At 45.8% G+C, this 7019-nt stretch overlaps 1 long non-coding RNA gene across 1 annotated transcript; it reads right to left on the bottom strand.

The window, feature by feature from the left end:
- Positions 1-127: 127 nt before the first annotated feature.
- LOC122455486 lies at positions 128-6558 on the bottom strand. The gene is made up of 4 exons (XR_006273706.1): positions 6442-6558; positions 6256-6262; positions 2076-2086; positions 128-138 (listed from the first exon to the last, which is right to left on the bottom strand). It is a non-coding gene; the product is annotated as an uncharacterized LOC122455486 (long non-coding RNA).
- Between the last annotated feature and the right edge of the window lie 461 nt (positions 6559-7019).

The following is a 7019-nucleotide window of genomic DNA, read 5'->3' as shown; positions in this document are numbered from 1 at the left end:
AATGCCTTGTATGCATTTATATACCTCTAGATTTATTTAAGTACCAGCAAAGTAGGCATTGGATATTTTGGCCAGATCCTCAGTTGGTGTAAATTGGCAGAGCTCTGTTTATATCAGTTGATGATCTAGCCCAGTAATCTGACGGAGCAGAAATATATCAATGTGTTGTCTCTTGCTGTGTAATATTATATCTGCCTAAAGGGTTCAGGGAAACAATGCGGGAGAGACCTGGGCACTTTATACAAATGAGACAGAAGTTATTTTGATAGAAACCGAAAATATTAAGCTCTCCCCTGAAAGTAAACTACCAACTCCTTTGTTAAAGTGAGGATTTTGAGTCTATAGGAGATGATCTTGACATATAATGTATATGTATTGGATTGTTGATGCTGGGTTTTATGTTTAAAAGTGTTACTCCTTGGTAGTTCTAGGCTAGGAGTACAAGAAGAATTATTTGTAGGGAGACAGGAAATTATTTTTTAATTTGGGAGTCTCAGCTGAGTGGAATAACCCTGAAGGGTTACATATTTCAAATTCCTATATATAGACTGTGGGCAAAATTCAGATGCGACACTAAGGGCGCAGGATGCAAACAGGAAATTACACCAATTTAAGGTTATGTCTGCACTATACACCTTGTGCCATCATAGCCCCCAACTGCAGGCACAGCATACACTGATGGAAGGAGTTTTTTTGCTGGTGTAGGAACACAACCTCTCCAAATGATGTTAGCTAAGTTGACAGAAGCATTCTTCTATAGACGTAGTAGTGTCTATACTGGGGATTTTGTCACCATAGTTATGTCAGTCAGGGATTTTTCACACCCCTGACTAACACAGCTGTCAGTGTAAGGTTTAAGTGTACATGAAGCCTAACTAAATTGAATTTTAAGTAAAAAAGAAAAAAAAGAAAAAAAAACCAATACAGCCTCTTTGTATGGACTCTTAAACCAACTAGAGAGTGGCTAATGTCTACAGCTGGTTGAAAAATGCAGAATTATTTTGTGAAAAATGTTCCAATATTGTTGCAAAAATTATTTTTCAAAATCTCAGGTTTTTTTAAATATGTCAATCAGTCTATGAGCTGCACAAAAAGAACCCAGATTATTTTTACAAAAACATTTGAAAAATATTTGTTAAAATGTTCATCCAGTTCTTCTAATATTGATTTATCTTAATTCAGTAACAAATAGATAGTAAGCTTAATTTTGCAATTGCCTTGATTTAAAAACTGACTGAAATTTGTGCATGTCAAGAAGTCATTTAAATTAGTATAACTTACACTTTCTACCCTCCTCCTTAAAAAGCATCCAACAGTAACAATGTTTCAATTACTTATGCTCCCTTAGGTTTGGTCTATACTTAATGTATGTCGGCGTAGTAGCTACATCAGTCAGGGATGTGAAAAAACCCCATCCCGACCGACATAGCTGTGCTGACAAAACCCCCAGCATAGACACAGCTATGCGTATGGCAGAGTGCTTCTGTGAATGTAGCCAATGTCACTCAGAGAGGTGGTGTTCCTACACTGAGGCCTGGTCTACACTAGAAAATTAGGTCAGTATTACTATATCACTCGGCGGTGTGAAAAATCCACACCCCTGAGCAATGTAATTGAACCGACCTATCAGCTGTAGATAGCGTTGGGGAGAATTCTCCTGTCAACCTAGCTACCAATTCTTGGGTAGGTGGAGTACCTAGACTGAGGGGAGAAGCCCTCCTGTCAGCATAGGTAGCATTGTTACTAAAGTGCTACAGAAATGCAGCAGCAGAAATGCCACTGTGCTGCCATAGTGGTTTATGTATAGACAAGTCCTAACAGAAAAACTCCTGTTGGTGTACACTGCCTCTACACTGGGGGATATGCTGGCACAGCTATGCCAGAACAGGCTCCATAATGTAGACAGAGCCATATACTCATTTAGACTTACTCAGTCTTACTGAAATTCTGGTCTATTTACACCTCTTACAAACACATTTACTGCAGTGAGATTGCATAGGAAATAGCCCAGAACAGAATTTGGCCCTTAAAGTCCCACCTACTTACCAACATAATATTCACTTCCCCTTCCCCACCCAACACCTCTCTTGTCTGCATGAGGACACTGCAGGAACATTCATCCAAATTAACTAAGGGCATGGCTACGCTTGCAAATGTAGATCACTTTGAGTTAAACCAGCCTTCATAGAGCGCAGTAGGGAAAGTGCTGCAGTCTGTCCACACTGATAGCTGCAAGCGCACTGGCGTGTCCATATTTGCAGCACTTGCAGCGGCATTGGGAGTGGTGCATTGTGGGCAGCTATCCCACAGAGCACCTCTTTCCATTCTGGCGCTGTGGCTTGTGGGAAAGGGGTGGAGGGTCAGGGCATTCTGGGTCCTGTCCCAACACCCCGTGATGCATTGGTTCGCATCCCAGCAAACCCTCTGCTTCCATCCACAATTGGTGCCATCTTTTAATGGTTTTTGTACTGCACTCTCTGTCTTCCCTTTTGGTCTGCAGGTCTGGAGCCCAAACTGCTGAGGAATATGCTGATGAGTCTCGCCAGCATGTCACATTTGGCAGTCGAGTTATTCCTTAAGATCCAAAGTGACAGTGAGGACTCCGACGATATCGACTTGAGTAACCCATACGACACGAGATTGCTTGTGGCATTCACGGACATGCTCATCACCGTGGAATGCCATTTTTCGGCTCCGGAAACAAGCACTGAGTGGTGGGATCACATGATCATGCAAGTCTGGGATGATGAGCAGTGGCTGCAGAGCTTTCGGATGAGAAAAGCCACTTTCATGGGACTGTGTGATGAGCTCACCCCCACCCTGCAACACAAGGACACGAGATTGAGAGCTGTCTTGCCAGTGGAGAAGCGGGTGGCTATTGCAATCTGGAAGCTGGCAACTCCAGACAGCTACTGATCAGTCGCTAACCAGTTTGGAGTGGGGAAGTTGACTGTTGGAATTGTGTTGATGCAAGTTTGCAGGGTCATTAATCACATCCTGCTCAGAAGAACCATGACTCTGGGTAACTTGCATGACATTGTGGCTGGCTTTGTACAAATGGGTTTCCCTAACTGCAAAGGGCCGATAGATGGGATGCATATTCCAATTCTGGCACCAGTCCACCTAGCCTCCGAGTACGTTAATTGGAAGGGCTATTTCTCTGTGGTTCTCCAGGTGTTTGTGGAGCACGGTGGGCATTTCGTTGACATTAATGCAGACTGGCCCGGAAAGGTGCATGACGCACGCATCTTTTGGAACACTGGCCTGTTCAGGAAGCTGCAAGCCAGGATTTTTTTCCCAGACCAGAAGATCTTCCAGACTTCCTATAGGGGAAGTCGAAATGCCCATTGTGATCCTTGGAGACCCCCTTACCCTTTAATGCCGTGGGTAATGAAACCCTACACTGGCAGCCTTGACAGCAGCAAGGAGTGGTTTAACAACAGGCTGAGCCAGTGCAGAATGACTGTGGAGTGTGCTTTTGGCTGTTTAAAGGGCCACTGGCACTCTCTGTATGGGAAGCTGGACCTGACCGATAACAGCATCCCTGCAGTTATATCCTTGTGCTGTACCCTCCATAACATTTGTGAAGGGAAGGGTGAAAGATTCACTCAGATATGGAACTTGGAGGTTCAACACCTGAAGGCTGAATTTGAACAGCCAGAGATCAGGGCTATTAAAGGGGCCTAGCACAAGGCTGCAAGGATTAGGGATGCCTTGAGGGAGCAATTTGAGGCTGAAAGCCACCAGTAAAATGTGGTGCCCTGCACAGGAGTGAAGTGCAGTGGTTCCAATTTTAGTAGGAATCTGTGTTTGCTACATGTGATACACTGACTTGCAGTGGCTGTTGCTTTCCTGGGCTAAGGTATCTTTTACTTTATGCAATAATAATGTTTTCAAAGCAAAAAAATCCATTTATTGAAAAGAAAATGCATTTATTGAAAAGAAACACAACTGCTTGGGAAACAGAAGGGGCAAGGGGCTGGGGTGGGGAACGGTACAATCACAGATTTGCATATGTCCTGTTATCATACTCGGCCTTCCAATTTGGAGTGCTGTGCAATGAGTGCTGCACTTCAGGATGGCTATACTGCATGGTGATGGGGGTTGAGTGCAGTGGGTAAGGGTCATAGTTTTCAGGGCTGGGTGGTGAAGCTACAGGTGTTGGAGGCAGCTGGTGGCAATAAGAACCTGGATGTTGGGGAAAGTGGGTTGGAGGTGACATGGGGGCACAAGGGAAAGAGTTTTGGGACAAGGGATGCAGGGGTGGGGGTGGGCTCAGTAGTGCTCCTCCTGCATCGCTACAAGCGCCTGGATCGAGTCCACTTCACGCTCCACGATGCTTATCAGCTGCTCCATGCTTTAGTGCCGGCCATCTGCATTCTGCTGGCGGACCCTCCTTTCGCTCTCCCATCACTCCTGCACTTTTTGATTTTCGTTAAGGAAGTGCTGCATGACTTCATGCAGCATGTTCTCTTTGCTTCAGTGTGACCTCTTCATGATTCTTTGCAGCCTCTCAGCCAGTGATAACATGGACAGCTGAGATCTCAAGGTTGCATCTGTAAAGGCAAAATGCAACACTTAACAGAGGCAGCATTGTTCACACCAGAAAGAGCAATACTCCCGTACTTAAGCAGGGCAAGCACAGTCTACACAATAGCATAATTTGCCATCCCAAAGCGAGCACACATAACCCACCGGAGACCCAAAATGGCGAGTAAGCACAGGGTCAAGGGGGACTGATTCTTTCATGTGCTATCCTCTGGGTTTCTGTGCCTTGGGAGAGCTAACAGCTGCAGGGGACCCCTATACTGAACACTGTCCCCACATTTTCCACAGGAGTTCATCCTGGAAGATATCTCGCAGCTAAGGGTGACCTGGGAAGCAATGGAGGGTCTTCTACTACAATGTGGCTTCCTCCCTGGCCCATATGCAGCTTGCCTATGTGCAGCAATGGTCACAGCCCCTCACAGCACAGTGCCGCGGACATGTTAGCCTGACTCCCACAAAACCTGCACAAGCGCATTGCCCAAGTTCTGGCTGAGACCTTTGAAGAGATCACTGAGGCCGATTACCGCGATATGTGAGAGCACATCAATGCCCTAGTCCGCATCGAGGCATGCATGCAGCCCTATGTTAGGATATAGATATTCAGACCTCTCTGTAAAGGCCTGTACTCTAAGAATTTAGGTGTATTCTTATCACTTGGCTAGTTCTAGAGGTATAAAAGAAAGAATCAAAATCACTGTCTGCCAGCGTAAGGTCCTTCTCTTACTGTGACAGTCTGAGGCTCTGTTCTTAGGCTAAGGCCTTTGGCTAAGCAGCAGAGGCAGCCATAAGCTGGGAAGCGACTGGTCACATCCTCACATTCCAATCTAGTCACATTGAAATAAGGTGCTATTGGGTTGTTAGAAATACAACCCTGTCCTGATAATGCCTATTGCCTCCAGAGAAAGGGAAGTGCCTAGAAGATGTAAAAGGAAACTTAGTTAGATAGCATCCTGTCTGGCAAGAACTCACTTATCAATAGCTGGGATGTGAAATCCTCACTTCTGTATTGTGTTGTCCTTATAGTTCTCACTTTGCTATTGTTTGTCTGTATAATCTCTGTCTGGTTCTGTGACTGTTCCTGTCTGCTGTATAATTAATTTTGCTGGGTGTAAACTAATCAAGGTGGTGGGATATAATTGGTTTAATAATCATGTTACAATATGTTAGGATTGGTTAGGTAAATTTCAGGAAAATGATTGGTTAAGGTATAGCTAAGCAGAACTCAAGTTTTACTATATAGTCTGCAGCCAATCAGGAAGAGAGTGGGTGTGGGGGGGAATGGGAAGAGGGAATGGGGGTGGGGAAATTGGAATCATGTTTGGCTAAGAGCAGGAATGGGAACAGGGAAACAGGTGTAAGGCTCTGTGGTGTCAGAGCTGGGAAGGGGGACACTAAGGAAGGAAACTGTTTGCACCTTTGTACTTTGGGTATTGTTGCTCTCCGTTCATGTGAGAAGGACCAGGGAAGTAAGTGGGTGAAGGAATAAGCCCCCTAACACCTTAACCCTCCTCACCCCAAGAGCCTGCACCGAATAACTTCCTTCCCAAAATAAAAGTCGCTTACTGGGAACCTCCTCTGGTGTTTGTCCCTCCCCAAGCACCGGCCGCTGCGACTGGCTACCTTCCTCCTGGCTTGAGAACAGCTCCTGGTTTCATGCATCTAGGGATGCCGTGGTGTCTGCCTCCGCCTCAGCACCCTCACTCCCACTTCGCTCCTCCTCCTCCTCCTGCCTTGTTGGACTAGGCTCTGAAGTGTCCATGGTGGTATTCAGAGTGGAGGTGGGGTCACCCCCAAGTATCATGTCCAGTTTTTTGTAAAAAGTGGCTAGAACAGGCATTGTGGGACACTTCTGGAGGCAGATCAGAGCGCACTAACAGACCAGGGCGTCCACACAGGTACTGCGGCTCTCCAGCGGGGGCACATCAAACGTTATTCCACTCGCTGAGGTGGAGTACGAGGAGTGCTCTAGCAATGGAGTCAGAGTGCTCTATGTGCCTTGCCAGTGTGGACGTGTCGTGAGTTAGAGTGCACTGGGCTGTTTTAATGCGCTGTAACTCACAAGTGTAGCCATGGCCCAAGCTGGTGTAACCATACGCCACGAGGCCAGAAGGGAGCAAAAGAAGCAACTTCTGGACCTAAAGCCTGGTCTATGTGTGAACAGTTACCACCAAAGATGACCTAGAGTCTGAACACAGTTTAGCAGTCAGTGTGGGCCAGGACAAATCGCATACATCATCATGTCAGCTAATTGTGGTCAGACTCTGAGATTTGCTGACATGATTGGTCCTGATATACAATGTGCTGCTGAATTATCTAATATGATTATTGACAGCTATATTCAAATGTGCCAGCAGTTCACAGAGGGAACCAGAGTGCTTTAGTGTGCTTTCCTCTCTTCCATTCTGGCTCCACCGTATGTGCTTACATCAATTTAGATTCATTTTACAGCAGGCTTCACAAGTAAGTGTAGG

The sequence above is a fragment of the Dermochelys coriacea genome, chromosome 8 (genome assembly GCF_009764565.3).
Source record: "Dermochelys coriacea isolate rDerCor1 chromosome 8, rDerCor1.pri.v4, whole genome shotgun sequence".
NCBI lineage: Eukaryota > Metazoa > Chordata > Testudines > Dermochelyidae > Dermochelys > Dermochelys coriacea.
Note: the sequence above shows the minus strand (reverse complement) of the source record. Positions and strands in the feature narration are given on the sequence as shown.